This window comes from Varroa jacobsoni, unplaced genomic scaffold (assembly GCF_002532875.2).
Source record: "Varroa jacobsoni isolate VJ856 unplaced genomic scaffold, vjacob_1.0 scaffold_123, whole genome shotgun sequence".
Lineage (NCBI taxonomy): Eukaryota > Metazoa > Arthropoda > Arachnida > Mesostigmata > Varroidae > Varroa > Varroa jacobsoni.
Genome location: NW_019213025.1, coordinates 375,766 through 393,076, shown reverse-complemented (window position 1 = coordinate 393,076; position 17,311 = coordinate 375,766). Strand labels below are relative to the sequence as shown.

At 40.3% G+C, this 17,311-nt stretch overlaps 1 protein-coding gene across 1 annotated transcript in view; it reads right to left on the bottom strand.

Annotated features, from left to right (window-relative positions):
- The window catches only part of Sin1 (SAPK-interacting protein 1), a 34,207-nt gene extending 23,500 nt beyond the window's left edge, over window positions 1–10,707 (bottom strand). The window contains exon 1 of the mRNA XM_022845597.2: window positions 10,495–10,707. The gene's annotated coding sequence lies outside the window, so the exon portion shown is untranslated. The remainder of the gene's footprint in view (window positions 1–10,494) is intronic.
- Between the last annotated feature and the right edge of the window lie 6,604 nt (window positions 10,708–17,311).

Genomic DNA, 17,311 nt, shown 5'->3' with positions numbered 1-17,311 from the left:
CTATGAATGCAGTACATCAATGTTTTTAAATTCTGTCAAGCGACAATACAGCTATTGTATACGAAACAAACTATACATACAATGACCGAAAACGATAAAAGTGTCGTCGTTGTCGAGCTTGCCCGTTAGACACGCGCCATAACACCGCGTCTATCGACGTTCTCTCTCTTCCGCATGGCCGTCTCCCTTTGAGCTTCAAAAGCTATTCCGACTCATGGGGACACAGTACATCCACGAAGCACCTGAGCTTAGGGCAGTTGGCAGCCGATCGTGTTGAGGGTCAGCCAGTAAGAGGAGCGAGTCGGTTAGCTCTGAACGTTTCGAGCCCTGGTACGCTGAGACGAATGACGGTTTGACGTACCATGTCGCTTGTCTACCTCCCTATGGCTTACTTCGCCGCTTTAAGCCAGCAAGGCAGGCAGGGATAGCACAGCAGGACACCCGTGCGTCGCACCCATTTATGTGTCCTGCGCTGGTGTACGACAGGATTCCTGTCGGACAACGCTTCTACCGCTGCCTCCTACAGCTACGATCACTGGCTTACCAACTACAGCTGCTACTGATGCGCTGTCGAAGAGACGTGACAGCTCGGCTGATGACAAGCGCTTGGCATCGGGTGGTACAGTATAGCGTTAGAGCGTTAACGCCGTTGTGTGTTTCGTTCGAATCGCTCAATCGAAAAAGGGTGCCGGAGAGGTGGAGACGAGGTAGCACCGACTACCGTTAGCAATGACACTGCCTATATGCTGACATAGTAATCATGATCGCGCGCTGTTTCCCCTTTGTACTCTCGGTTACCCCTGGAACTGCACGACACAAAACTTACCAACGGTAGCCCATAGACCGTTTCGTAATTCCTATCGTTTCGCTTTTTTTTCTCGCAACAGATATAGTAGCAGCGGTTGTAGCGCATCGAACGACGATGAACGTTTAGCGACAGTTACTCAGCTGCCCTGAGTGGTGTAGTACATGAGCCACTCCTGGACAGCACTAGTATGATGGCGTTGGCAGCACGAATACCGCGGCATCATGATGGAGCCCGTCATTCAAACGTCGACGAACGGATGCTGGCCATGCCACCAAAACTAACAAAATTAGTCATAGAGAGAGCATCGTTCTTCGTGACTGCTATCACCATCGGATGGACTGACTGACCGCAAAACGAACCGCGTTCGCTTGAATCGAGATTCACGGCCCAATTTTCATGAAGAGTAAGAGGTTCGAAGCGTCGAAGAGAAATCGGTGTAAAAGAGAAATCGACTGACGGCACGGGCATCAGGCACCGGTAGCAGCGGCAGAGCTCATTCAATTGGACAATTATAGCATAAACACGCACAACTGCGGCGATGCCATGCGACCGGAGTTTGTCGGCTATGGGTTGGTCTCTAACCATACGCCCGTGGAACTATATGCTACTCAACATTGGCTAGGGCTCGGTGATAAAAACCAAAAAAATTCTATCGAATACTGTGCAAAAGACCGGCAAGAAGTAAGTGTACTACGAGACACATGTGAACGCAACTAATAGCAGCTTAAAAGTTGCAATTTTGGGTTGCAAAAGTCTCTCTATGGCTTCCGTCTAACTTATTTCCGTGCACATATGGCTACACAATGCTACTAGGTCTCCGGTATCGTTTCGCTGTATTTGTATCGCACAATAAGGTTTCTGCCAGATAAATAAATGACATCGGACTGCATCCTCAATATATAGGTGCACATTGCCTTTATTTTTACAAGAAGAAGGAAATTTTGATATCTTCGAAGAAATTTGATTTGTCTTCCCTTCACTATCGACGGTTTCACAAAAATACAATATTATACTGTTGAGAGAAATTCTTGTTTGAGGACTGGAGCCGCAATCGATTTCTTTTCAATTCCAGCCTTATTATACGTAATGCAGGCCTGTCTTACTTCGGAATATCAAAAATTTGATAACCGCACCCTTCTCTAAGCCGACCCTTCGTTTACCTGTCAGTAGGATATGAAGGAATAGGACTTCCACCAGAGCCTCAACCGTCCCCATTATCGACCGAGTAGATATGAAGTGCCCTAAATCCCTATACGCCACACCTGTCTCCATCTTCAAAGAGTGCTGTTTTCACATTTTCTTTGGTAGTGACACATAGCGAAGTACCACGTGGACCTATTCCACTGCTTGATTAGCTTCACAGAGGTGGATTTAGTTAGCCTGAGTGACGTGACCTGCTCCGCCAGCGATGAGCAGGATATAACAGGTCATTACTAGAAAATTAGTTTATTAGAAGAGTGGTGGGAGGAGCTGTTGTTGCGTTGAAATCAAGACCTTAACAGTCCTATTCTACGTAAATAGGCTATATATCATATCGTTTAAGTCAAAGAGTCTTAACAGGATACCTTTAACACTGTGCAGTTAGTTTGCTGCTTTCAGTAAATAACTGACCTGTAATACAAATCAGGAAGATTTAAGTTCGATCAGAAAGAAGTCTGAAAAAAGAACTGAGAATTAGTAGTGGATAGTGCTTTCAGCAAAATCGAGCTCAACCGGGGGGGGCGGGGGGGGGATCGAATCCCCTAATTTGGCCCACAAAAAATAGACATTGCCCTAATGTTGTCCGGTTATACGTAAATAGTATTACTCAAACCTCCAAATTTTTTTAAGCAGGTCGATAACTGAATGATCTTCATTATGTTATTATTATTACTTGGCATACAAACTGTACAACGGTGAACGGGGTAAAATTATGAAGAAAATTTAAAAAGCAAAGAGCTTATGCTTATTGACTAGTTTGTATACCCACTATATGGAACCAATCCTTCTCGCAATAGCAAAAATGTATATACATATATAAATATAAAGTGTTTCCTCGCAAAAATGCTAAAGAAGTTCATTTGCTTTCCGTTAGGTCTGCTAAATGAGCAAAATCTCATCTTTGGAAGAAGTCTGGTAGATTTTACTTTTGCGTTTTTGTGATACCAGCGTGTGTTGAAATGAAATACCACTTTTTGCATACGTTTGATACGCTTTTTATCAACTTTTTGAAAGCTTATGTTGCAAATTTTCCAAAACATGACATTATCCGATCATCGGTTCAGGGGGTATTAAAAGGAATACAGAAAATATTGAAAAGAAAATATTTTAAGTCCTTTTGCATGGAAAGCTTTATCCATGTATCCAGGTTTGTTCTGTTGTTAATGCACTTGTAATGTGCTTACATTGCGAATTCCCCCGAAATATTTTGTCAATTGTCCGAACCATGAAGAGGATCAGGAAGTCACATACAACTAAGAGTAGACAAAGCATTTACCTAGACTGCTTTGCACGTAGACTCCCCATATATACATATATTACCTTTGACCTCCGCATCTTCATCTCTTCATCCCTGTGCATAGTTTGTATTCGTCAAATAATAGCAGCATCCATTTAATATTATAGTGTCATTTTGGGTGACACTGGGCATTGATCAGTTCAGTTGCATAGCCCATAGCCACTGTTGTATTTTGCATAGTACGAAATCAACCAATGTTCAATTTTAGATGCTCTTCTTGTATTTCTACTGCAGTAAAGGACACGGCCAGGATGATTGCCTTAGAGCCTTGACACAGGTGGACAAATGGGGGTGCCCAACTGATCTCCTTCATCTATACTCATTGCTCAGTCACTACCGCATCTGCCGCACCCTGTATATCAAGCGTAACCCAAAAGGTGATGCCTACAAATAATGTCACCTTGTCGCGCCACTACCCATCATCTAATAAAATAACGGAAATCATTGATGAAAGCGGTTAATGTTCTCCTAGTGAGGAGGCGTGTCGGTGCCCCCTAAACACCTTGCCCTCCCCTTGTCTCGCGGATCCCAATTCGGTTAGCGTGGACTTACTCCAGTCGTGATATTGCTGACACGTCGTGACCCGCGGCGCCATATGGCCTCTCCATGGCAGGTAGCCCGAAGCCCATCAAGGGTCAATTGTTGTAAGAGACGTGACCCGATCAGCGCGCAAAATGCTTTGAGTGACGGCTTCAATACTAAACTTGCCCACTTCAGTACTCTTTCTTTCTCTCTTTTTTAATGCCCTACACTGAACAGCCTTTCAGCGTGCATGGATCTCTACCGTCGACTGACTACGATGAACGCTATTATCCAGGACAAAGACATTGGTTTGCTCATGTACGCTTTACGAACATATCGTTCGCTCTGTTGGTAACATTTCGTGACACAGGCATACAATAACAACTCGAGATATACTGACAACAAATTCACGTCGATTCAGTAACACACATAATATGCACACATATATATTGATACAGTCTATATATATTTATACATTCTGTCGAAAAAATAGCCAGCTTCACAGTAAGTATACTTTCAGCCAGCTTAATGACTATGGTAATTAACATACGCTAATCAGAACAGGGAGACCATGAGTTCCTATCTTTCAATAGCGATGTGATAAAAGGGACACGTCGCGACGATCCGTGCAACATGCGGACGCCTCCACTATATAACAAATGAACAGACTCGGATTCGTCGGCTAGGTATACGTTCATAACGTGCATACTAACACGTCACTCCTTATAACCATGTGCGACATAATAATGGCTATTTGACTACGTTGCTAAATCAGTCAAGTAAGCCTAAGCCGACGCTTGCTTAAAACTGTATACTACATGAGATATGATGCCAAAATGAATGCTTTTGGCAATGTAACTCGCCCTATTTTTTTGCCGTAAATCGGGGCGTTGGTTAGGAGCGAAGTGTAATAATGATAATTGCACTCCGTTTGTGTCATCGACCTGCAATTGACTGAGCTGAAAACAGATAATAATAATAATCGGACAATAAACCAAAACTATAGAATAGCAGCTCGCGTAGCGGCCTGACCCGGTCGTGTCTGCTTCACAAACTCTATTACATGCTCTTCTTCGGCCTTTAAATCTGTTTAACTCAAACTGGACAACGTAGTTCCAATAACAATGCCCTTTATACATTATTATTATTAAGCGAAAGTTAGCAACCAATTAATGCGCCAGCTTCATGCTATATGATGTTTAGATGTCGGACGTCAAGGAACAGACACATCTAGTTCAAGTACCTAATTATTACGTCTACCTACATCCTACACTTTAACCTTCCATAGTTTCTTTCCTCCGCCTATTTTACTGTAGAATTTTTTCATCATTCTTCATGTCAATCTGACCTACATGACATTTCTCACGTTACATTTGCGTTACACGCGTTACATTCCGCTAGAACACCAGCGCCCTCAATCAACCAACAGTAGATCCCAGCCGGCGAAAACCGGCTGACTGATCGTCCTATAGAAAACACCGCAATAACCTGATCCATTGCTGTCCGGTTGGTTAATGCGAAACAAAGTTCCTTTCCTTTGCGTAGTTTTTCCTACTCAACAAAGCGCGCAACTCTCCGGTGGTGCAAACCAGACGTCGGCATGCCATCTTCATCATTCAAATCGTCGTCTTCAACGCCGACCTGTCAAATCAGCAGCCATCACATCGTCCCTTTGCAGAACTGCGACTGCTTCTATCAGTACTATTTGAAATTGCGTTCCGCTCGCCTTTCTTTCCTACGATTGCGACTAGCGCTGTTTTCGTCCTGTACCCTTTTCTTCTTATCCCCCTTCTTGATGCTTCTATAATGCCGTAAAACGCTGCACATTTTGTAAGAACCACGGTTGCTGGTGCTGCTAGTCATTTCGTCGCCGTAACTGCCCCACTGTGTGTACACACACACTGGAGCCAGAATTACATTTTCATTACAGCAAGCTGTGACTTATTCAGAGCCGCTTGTCGGTAAAACTCGATGCGCGTTCTTCCCGTTCAACCGTAACCGAGATATAAACCGAACCAAGTTTGGTCAAGGAACATCGTCATTGTTGCCGACACCCAATAGGGGGCCTCACAATGTACGCTAGTCCTTCAGATCCAGCTTTACCCCGTGGCTCACGCGACGCGTCGAGATCTATGCAGTGCAGTCGCTGTATGATGAGTCCAGCAATCCTTCTGCCAACAGCTGCAGCGCACGTAGATTCAAGCCGGCGCTAAATCTCACGGCCGCTGCAAGATGTACGAACTCTGCTCAATTATGGCAAAGCATTCTGGCCGCTACGGGGCGCCTTCAGGCTGATGACTTCCTGTATAGCTCACACAGGCACTCCGAGCTAGGCTTTTATTCTCTTACCAGCGGTTTATACATCCTTTGTCCATGCGTCCGTCTGTTCATCGCCACAGATCAGGGAATGCTGCAGAGCGTCAACCTTGCAGCCCAGCGTTAGAGGCAAGTTCGGTGTTCACAAAAAAAATGGCCGAATTTGAAGACAGCACCTTAAGGCTAAGACCGACCTGACTGGCGTGGCCACCGCACTTCGGTTGAATTGACAATACTTGTGCATCACACTGGACGCACTAGGCGATTAAAGTTACTTTTCGGTCCGGTCTGCGGCAAGACGGTTAAAAATGAACACCCGTAATAAAGCAGGATACCGGCACTAATAGCATCGCCGTATTAAATGCACGGATAAATACTTCGTTCTCTCTTGAGTACGATAAGTTGTTTTATTTGCTGTAACTTCACATGTCGTCGAAGGTTATGTGGTCGTGTAGCTAGGATTCAGACCTGACGAGTCGCTGGACGACTGTCTTAGTTTACTCGAAAACACACGCTTCAGCCGACCGGAACAAAATACGGCAGATTTAAGTGCTAATCTATCATTTTATAAGAAATCCAAAAAGTCAAAATCAAATTTATGACGGAATACTCAGTTCAAAATGCAACTTGTCAGTCTAAATACATATTTAATACATTAATAATAAATATGTTATGACACAATTTAAATTGTCACAGGCTGTTACTTGATCGCCCTCGCGGAATAAAAGAAAGTTAAAAGTATCTATTTCTGCTTACGGCTATACGCTATTGGTGGTATTTTTACTTATGAACGCAATTGCTAAGTCTATAACGAATTGGCCTCACTTTTGGTTAAACTTCCATACATCTCTCAGGAAAAACATAAATACAATTGTCAAATGAAGTCGTATAAACACATATAGGCCTCTTATAACTGCTAGCGTGCGGCGCCTTTCAATAGCTACGCAATATAAAATCACTTAAACATAGTACAACTGCAGTGACCCTGAGGGTTGTACAGACATTCCAATAGCGACAACAAAGTATAAAATTTAATCATAATGACAACGAATAAAGATTAATAACATTATGTGAGATAACAAACTAAATTAGATAAATAATGCACTTACGAACTTCAAGTCAACTTTCACCTCTAAACACTTACTGCACTGAAGAAGATCAACGTTCTAAGAAATTGAAAACGAGCCAAATTAGAAGAGAGTCTGGCATTTTAATATTAAAAACTCAACATCTGTAGACAGAACCGTATTAGAATAGTGACTGTTTTGATGTCCTCACTTAAAAAGGCCGACTAGACAAAATTGCTAGTCAAAATCATAAGAATTACATCGTAGTTAAACATCATGACTAATCCTGAATACTGTATTAACCCTATTGAAAAAGCTGTTCGACCGTTTGACTAAAAGACGTCTGTCAGTAAACTGTATAAACAAAGTATATATATATATAACAAAGTAAACTGCTATGTAACTAACTATATTTAAAAATCATTTAATTAACGTCCTAACCTATAGCAACCATTAGCACCGATCTGCTTTGTGCGTATTGATATACTCTTGAGCATTAAAAAAGACAATGTAATCGGTTGTAGAAAAAAATATTAACCGTTTAAGGTCAGAATTGAAGCAAATAACATTTTGATCAGTAATCTTCCACCATTTTTCTGGTAACACTACACAGTTACTCCAGACCTCTCTGGAAATACTTATGCATCCATACCTGTCTTGAAACTAAATTAAGATTACCAAGGGAGTTCGGCAGATATAGAAATCAATGATGATTTGGTAATGAAAAATCTGGGCTATACGGCGGATGTATTATTTCGTACTGAATTTCTATCAGTTTTTTTTCCGGATAGCTAAAAATATACGTGATCTGGCCTTGTCATGATTTTTTGTTTATTATTTCGGTCGATTTTTTTAAAATGACCAGTTGCAACCTTTTTAGCTGTTGACAGTAGAGATTCAAATGAAGCTTTTGTCAGGCGGCAGCGACCCACAACGCACAGTTCTCTTCTATTCTTACCAAGGATATAGCAGCACTTTCTTTGGCGCAGCTCACGTCAAAGATTGTCGAACATATTTACCTCTTTCCTTTTTATTTGTACATTATTGTCGTAAGTAATTCATTTTCATCACCCGTTAGCAACTATTTTGAAAATCGCTCGATTCCAAATTTTAAGACTTACGCAAATATAAGAGTGTAAATTATTTTGCACCTTTTATAAACGTCGAGCTTTTTTTGTAGCTAGCTTTATTTAGATATTTTAAAAGCAATTGTTCGTAATGGATGTTTAGTTTTTTGATAATAGAATGGTTACTTACGAGTCGGTTTTGCTCAACTTCCGCAATAATTCTATTAACTCTTTCCGTGATTGGTCAACCACTATAAGAAGCATCTTTGACATAGAAACTCTCAGAGAAAAAACGACAGAACTACATCTTGGCCAGCAGACACTTCGTTACGAACATGGCCAGCACTTGTTTCTCTATTATAATCAAATATAATTTGATTATACGGAAATCTCGCTCATCTTCGAAACGCTCTATTCGTATTTCAACAATTGTAACATATCTACTACCGCCAAATCTCGGCTTTCAAATGATACTAACGCCAACCCGATGCGACTCATATCACCGGTCGTCTTGAGCCGTCTAGCTAGAGAAACGGTCAATACTTTTTTCGCCAATATACCGTGTCGCACTAAACAAATGGAAGGGGCTATTTTGTTTGCGTCATTCGAAGGACTATTCAGCAGTAACTAACAAACGATCTCGGCCTCTTCCGCTTTTTATTCAGTCGTTCGTAAAGTCCTGATACTACCTGTGTGACAATCCCAATACTTCGAGGTACATAAAATAATAATGACGAGTAAAGCCAGTAAATTTACAAAAGTATATTATTCTGCTATATCTATCACACACTTGAGCTACAGTTTAAACCTTGCGTTGAACTGCGCGTAATTAAAGTTAAAGTATCTTGACGCAGAAATATCTCAAACTTCATTATCTTTAATAAGGGCTTTGTCGCAAAGGTGAAGTTTGTCCTTTGCTGATTTTGATTAACTGAAATAATGTGTCGTTACAGTGCTGTCTTTACATATTAGAAAATTTTAACTTACATTGAGTCTACTTCATAGCAGCGTTTAAACTTTAACTCAGTCACATAATCAAGTATAGTCGAGCAATGTGTATACTACAGTGAATTTATCATATTCTAAACGATCATAAATTAGGAATAAAAAGAGCCATGTCTTTATAATATTTCTTTATATGTAGGTGACCAAGACAAATCAATGTCATGCTATTGTTGTTGGAATTAGATGGACATCTATTATATATGATGTATATAATTTGAAGTACGAAGTACACACGCGTTCACTCCACGGTCATTCTTTTCGACCGCTCGTTGGCTCCTTCTATTGAAACCAAACGATATGAGCCGCAAACAAAACAACTCGCATTTGATTTTAATTTTTTCAATTACGTATCTGCCGCATGCCCGCTGGGATGTAGCACCACTAAACGTACTACTCCGCAACTCCGCAAAATGCCGCTATCTGCTCACGTGCACAAGCCAGTTTCCGGTCTGCGCGAAACCTGTATGACGTCAACTAGAGCGGATGCTTGAATAAGTCTCACGTTGTTTTAACAGTAGATCATCATAACTTAAATTAAAAATCGACTAGAATCGCCTATTGCCAATATACCAGTGGGTGCGATATCACCATGGCATGAGCCTGAAAAAATAACCGCCAAGTCAATAGACCGTCTAAGAATTTGAACGCACTCCTATCAATGTACGTTTGGTGTTTGTTAACAAACATGTTGGGTTTTTGTATCGAACACGGATCTGTTTATTAAGATTCGAAATAACACAATCAATGACGATTGCAGAAGAAAGACGTACGCAACAATGAACAGGCTGATCTAAAGATAAACGTTTAAGGTACACCTTATTTGCAACTTATATCAGCATGATAAATTGATACATAGGATGATATGAATATCAAACTCGATTCGACTATTGGACAACAATGCTATTTTCACGTTGTTCCGTTTTCCTCAATATAAGTGTCGCAATTTAATTTCACAGTTAGCTACCTTTAGATTACAGTTCATATTGATGATATTATGACGGATATTTGAATATAAATGAGTATGTCTTACACAGTTGTTCAATTATCAATATGAAGAACGCCTTCCTTTATGGAGTTCTTGAAGAAGAAAAGCATACGCTATAATTTTCTATACGAATATAACGCAGAAAACACATTATTCTAACTCAGTTAACACTCGGAATCAGAGTTTTATTTCTATGGTTTGACAAATACTACGTTGTCCTCACTTACGTTTCAATCGGTTCTACTTGCTAGCTGACTGGCCATAAACGCCACTGCCCCACACTTAACCCCTGCAAATTTCTCTTCGTTGGAGGCAACCTTCGCCTGCTCGGTGACACCAGCTACCTCCCTTTCAAATCTTGCAAAAACGCACACTCACACAGACGTCGATGAAACTTAAACATACAGATACATGTCCAGATGAAGCTATCTTTGCCCGTAAAAAACAGCTGACGTTAACGAGAGGGTGCCGCCATCTTGGATTCTGCTGACGTCAGCTCTGGCGGGCCCATTGAAATCTCGAGAATCGGAGCAGTAGATGGAACAGTGGTCGCGTCACGAGTCGCATTTAGACTGTAACGTGCTTGTATAGTTTTCACGCAGTGCGTTAAATTTCCGCTAGTAATCTAGTAAACACTGTAATCACATAATCTTTACCTCAGTATCTTTAAGCTGTTTTTACATCGAGTGCACGACCCACAACCCGCGAGGTTTCACAAACATGCACCTGAACGCGATTCTTAGGCGATAGTGTAAAACCACGCGTAAGAGTACAAACACGTCTGACAAATCTATATAAAAGTATATAATTCGCAGAATCAGCACGATGTTATGGTACGACAGCGTATGTCATGTTGGTTACCTAGACAAACTGCCTTCGGAACGCGAGTTCAGGTTGAACCACTAACAGTCTAATAAATGGATTATAGCAGAAGAAAAAGGCCCAGCGGTTTTAACCACTACGCACTTATGCTCTTAAAAGAACAGACAGTTCTTATTGTGGTGTTTGGGGGTACCTTCAATGGCTAATTGTTCCTTATCGATTTTTTATCGAACAGCAACGAATTTTATATAGCTGATTCTGTATTAGTCAGCATATCAGCGATTTCAAACGTCCATGTATTAGTCACGCTTACTACCAATACAATACAAATAGCTTTTGTTTTTTAACAAAGATAATCATATAAGAAACGGGCACTTATTTATTATTTAAAAATAAATGCGTCGAAATTAACATAGTAGCATATATGGTAACGGATAGATAATAAAAGTTAGCTTTAAGTTTTAATTGGGTCGATTTAGAACTGTCGACGGCTTTAAAATCACAGTGTATGATCGGTGTTATAGCGGCCACGATGCGTAAACCAGTGGCTACTGAACGAGACTCGAGAATCTCGGACGTGAACTAGTGGACTCCATGTAGCTGAAAAGATACTAGCGATGCTAGAGCTGCAAGTCGTGCTTCTGAAGTCGCTGTCAAGCAATATACTAGACCATTGGCTTTCAACACGATGTCCAAAGTTAGCACTTAACTAATTGACCGAAGTCAACCATGCACCCCAGAATGCAGGGCTGTGAAAAATTTGATCAATACAGCAAGCACTTACTGATATAAGCAGCTCTTCAGTGGTCAAGTTCCATGTGTCTGGGGCTCGGAAAGAAACAACTGTGCGTTTATATAAAAAGCTGAGTGTATTTAAAATTTAAGTTATCTCTATTTCATTTTATTAGATCGAGGCAACAGGCCATCATGGGTGTCTTATAACAAAGATCTTGTTATTTAAATCTCTTTCGATAGAAATCAGTAAGTCATGGAAGGAAACACATGGATAAAGAAGCACCCCTAATATGCAATTTCGTTCCCACAAGAAAGGCTTGTCCAGCTACAGATTTTGGCAATATTAAGTTCAGTAGATGGTTACCAAGATAAAGAACGAGTCTTGTACTGGATGCTAAAGCCAACATGTACAACTTATAGATGGGGTTAGGATTGGCATGCACACTTGTTAACTCAGGCTCCCTAACATGTATTTATGTGTAATAAAAGCCGAACATGTGTGAATATGGTGACTTGTACCTTGGCAGTACTCACGGCTATTTACCTTCTACTGCTTGTTAAATTAAAAACACTGTCATTAGGAAGTTTAACTACAAGGTAACTTTGACAAATGGTAACATAATATAACCATGCGCTGCTTAATAAGACAGGACAACAGATACCAAGTAGCTACAAGGGCTTTGGCAGAATTTATGATATATTGGTTATGAAAACGTATTGTTTCGTCGCGTTATTTTACTTCTATTTACTATAAATACATAGACTTTCATTGGTGGCTGCACACTTACTTTTGGCAGGAAACGGAACGTGTCTATGTCCGGATTCGAATTCCCTATTTAATCTGCCCGCTTTCCAGCTGTGCGAAGTTTATTGACTCACGCAAAATACACCATAAGGTATATCATATTCGGGCATGTTTTGTTCAGTCGATCTACCCAACTGCAAGGACGAACAGCATAGGTGAAATGAATAAATGCCAATATTAGAACACTAATTACTTGTATGTACCTTTTGATATAATAGGTCGAAATTGAAAATTCACTTATTTTACCTCGAAATTGCTTCAACAGCGGTAACAGCAACGGTAGTAGACTCAACATCTCATGGCATGGTTGCATTAGGTAATCTTACAGTGAGTGTATGGCCTAGAAAGGATACTCAAAACCTCTGAGCTTGCCTAAGTGCCTTAATAGGGGTTCTTTAGGACCGGCTCAAAGACCTTTTTCGAAACCTAGCTACAATAATAATAATAATAATAATTATTAAACAATGTTAAAGCAAGACACAATAGTACTCTAACTTCAATTTTATTAACCAAAAAGAAACTAAGGGACGAAAAAAGCTCGTTTTAGCACAACATTAAATCCTCTAAAATCCAAACATAGTCGTTCACGTCGCTTATAAAATCTTTTCGGTTTAATGGAGTAACAACGTGCAAAACGGAGGAGCTCAATGATTTCACTAATCACTAATTTCGTCAAAAGAAGTAGCGTTTACTCCATGCTCCATCTTCGAGCAAATAGCTTCATCGTTCAAGTAACGATCCGTAGCTCAAATTAAGCTCGACTTTTCCTAAATACGTATGTCTCTGTAGCCAACGTATAGACTCGAATTGAAATATCATCGCTAAATCACTCTAATTGGTCGAATAAGTAAAAGAGATCTGAACACTTTGAAGGTCGGTCCGTTCTAGTTCCGTTAAGCATTCAGGCGGCTAGATTCGTCCGGCACGAGACAAGGCATGTCCCTAACGTTAATAAGTAAACGCATTATCTTGTGCAATATCATGGGGACAAATCAATAAGGCCTAGGGCTTTTGGAACAGGTCATCCTGTTAGGCCATCGGTGAGAGAAAATAGATCCCGCTTCGGGTTTTGCAAAATAGAAACAACCTCACTGTTTCTATGCCTACCGACGAAACTTAATATAAATATACAAAATAAATATATAACTAACATACTTACTGCAATTCAGAATTCAATTTATACCGATGCGCGCGGGAAATCTACAAGTAATAAATTTATCTCATATAGAATCTGTCAGCATATGCTTTATATGTAATATCTGCTACCAATAATTGGTCTAAATTAGTTTGCAACGGGACGTGAGTATTAAGAGGAGGAGATGATGGCTAGAGGTATTTAACTTTTACCTAAACAACGAGAGCTGTGGTAGACTAATTTCACATATGCGGAAAATCAGTCAGCTCCTCATGAGACTGTTGAATTGTCTAGCCCATTGTACTGACCAAATAGTACTTTGATACCTGACATGACTGTCCTATAAGAAGTTCGCTAAGGTTTTTTAGAGTAAGTTACTGAATTCCCCGTAAGTATCTGAAAGCACGCGAACTCACGTAGCATACGTATATGTTTTTAAGAGGGCACTTTTCCTTTCAACGAAATGGCATTTGCGCTAAACAACACAACGGCGAGTAAAACATGTAGGAGTTGTATGACATTTTGTAATCATGGGAAGCCGTATATAATTAATTCAGATACCCCTAAACCAGAAATTTGTCTATGCAACAACAAACGTTCGTCCCGAATTGGAATGCTTTAGAAAAATACCGGGAAAGTACGTATGACAAATGTCGATATACTTGGTTGTAAAATAAGCAGTATTTCAAAGTTGATCAGGCACGCTGATTCAAACAAAGTGATATCTGTTGTACAAAATTATAATGAGATTGACTCAACTAGGATTGTTTAAAACGCAATTTTATTTCTCGAAGTTACGTTCGAGTGCAAGAGCGAAAATATCCTTTGTGTTATACGACACACACTTGTTGAGCTGGCAGTTGTTAGAGGGCGCCAGCGGTCTCATGTGGAAGCGCTTTTCGCTTGAGCGCCATCGGCTAAATCGTTTAGCTAGAGACCAACTAACAAAAAGAATAGAAGGGTTTGTAAAGCTTCGTGAAATTTTTGAAAAAAAATACAGGCTTACGAAGTTAAAAATATTCTCCACAACATTGCCTACAATGAACATTATTCCGGCGCATCTTATGCTAAAATTTATGTTAAATTGTTTTTCAAAGGTTCAAGACGCGTATAAATATATATATATATATATATATATATATATATATATATATATATATATCGCTTGGAGAAAGCTTATATATATATATATGCACGTGTATATGTGCCAATGCATTGAAATACATAATAATACATAAACCAAAAAAGGGAAGGATATCGATTCGTATTAATGTCAAATGCCGCAAACGTATTAGCTACTTGTCAATAATATATTAAATATCGATTGCCTGCTCTCAAACGTTTATCGATATTTACATGTGCACTTCTCTACTTAATCATCTTAACGCACATATGTGTATGTACACATATTGATCATAATAGTGTATACAATATAATTTGGCAGCTAGCGGCCCGGATATCTAACTGAGGAGAATATAAAAAATCGAGCTCGAATATAAAAAAAACCTAGAACTTATTTGGTTGTCAGGGGAATATTGATATTCACTCTAGTGATTCAGCTTGTTCATAACCTCGACATTATTATTATAAGGTATAATTTCATACTATCAGGTATTTATCCGGATCGTATCAGTTGTGTAGAAAATACTCGATTTTTTACGGTACTGTTTATAACTAAACAATTACGCCTGGACTTGAACAGTTTTCTGTTCACGACTTGTAGCATTAGCATATTGTAAAAGGTCACTACCGGCCATTACTGTGAAATAATCTATGTGCATTACGAGTCAATGCACCTCGTCTCGCAGGTAATGTTATAGCTAAATTGCCTTGGTTTTATTTACCACAAAGCCTAAGGATGTAGCCAGCACGACCTGACGCAAATCCATGTCATTATATGGATGTCTACACTACATTAAATAGTATAGGATAACTACATTAAATAAGTACGACATCTTAGAATTAGACTTTATCACATCAAGTGAGTATACCTCCCTACGAAACATACCTGGAACAAGGGTTTTTTTATGGTAGGTCGCACAGAATTTTCTATAATTGTCAAAGCTCGTTGTTTTGAAAAGTGATTTTTACGCCACTTAAACTTTAGAATGTATAAAAAGTGTATCTAGATCTTTTTTTTTTGTTTCACTCATTGAAACTTCCGCGCTATTTATTCAAAAGGAATATACTTCCTTATTATTATGATCATGTCATCCTGTGCAACAGGGATCATCGAAACAAAAATTAAATTACAGAGATTAGCTCAGCGTAATGGGAAATATACGATGATGCATGTGCGTCTAATGCAGTTCTGTGTAAGGCGCTTACTATATGTTAACTTATACAGTATGCTGGGCCATTAAGAGAGCGTCGTTCTGCGACCAGTAGCACTCTGCTATTATGACTTCAGTGTTAACGACCTTAGTGCGCGAGGTAGATCTAAAAATAAGCCTAGAAAAATACTACAGTTTGCAAATTCAGTCCAAAAAGGGAGAAGCTTTTATTATGTTCCAGTTTTCTCAATGATGTAGCTTCCTTACACGTTTGAAGATTAAGCCCATTCTTGGACTAGGAAATTCTTGAACTCCCGTATGATACTCCGGTTTTGTTACTCGTCAGAAAAAAGTATTATATCTAATATACTGCGCTAGGTTTTTCTTTTGTTGATTTTCTTTTGAGTGCAATAGTCTTTATTTTTTATATTTCTACGTATAGCAGAACTCTACTTATAGACGTAATTTTCTATCCCTACAGCTGCTATTTAGAAATAAGTTCATTTTAATACTTACGATCTCCTAGCCCTCCCGCACCCCCACGATACACCCCGTTCGCTTATCCAGCCGTACGCTGTTCGCTTATCCATCGACACGTCGCAATTTATGACAAGCGTCACTCAATGTTCGCGCTTATTTACCATCATCTCAGTTCAATGAAAGTAGCAGTACATTTTACGTCCTACTTCCAGGCCTGCCTCCCTCAATAAGCTCTATCTATAGTATACTCTCCGAGTCTGATGATGCCTGGCGTCGCTTGAAATTAATATCTAAACCTTCCTCTCATTGCCGCCCGTTTACTTTTCAGCGCCCCCGCCGTTAACAGCAGTGTTCGCTTCTGCCGGTGCGCCCCTTAGTAAAAGCGTTCCGTATCATCTCAGGCTCCTATTACCTCTCCAGGAGACAACTGAACGTCCGAGAGCCGACAAAGGAGGGGAGACGACCCGTACCGTTGTGCTGCTTTTCGTACGGTGTACTGCCGCTGCTTCTGGTACCGGCCGCTACTGCTGCTAGCATTCTCTTTCGGTGTTCTTTCGCTGTGTGCTGTGGTACCATGGCTCACAACAGGAGGTTCATCGGAACGTGCCACACCAGCACTCTTCCAGCGCTCTTCCAACACTTGCTGTGGTACGTCGCGTTAACTCCGCCTATTTAAATATGATTGGTGCGCGGCTCGCTGACGTCACAAGATGGCGGCCTGCGCGGGCTTCGGCCGCTAGACGGCGCGCGGAGCACCGTTGAGGGCGAGGGCAGGTTGTTGTGTGTTTGTTGGT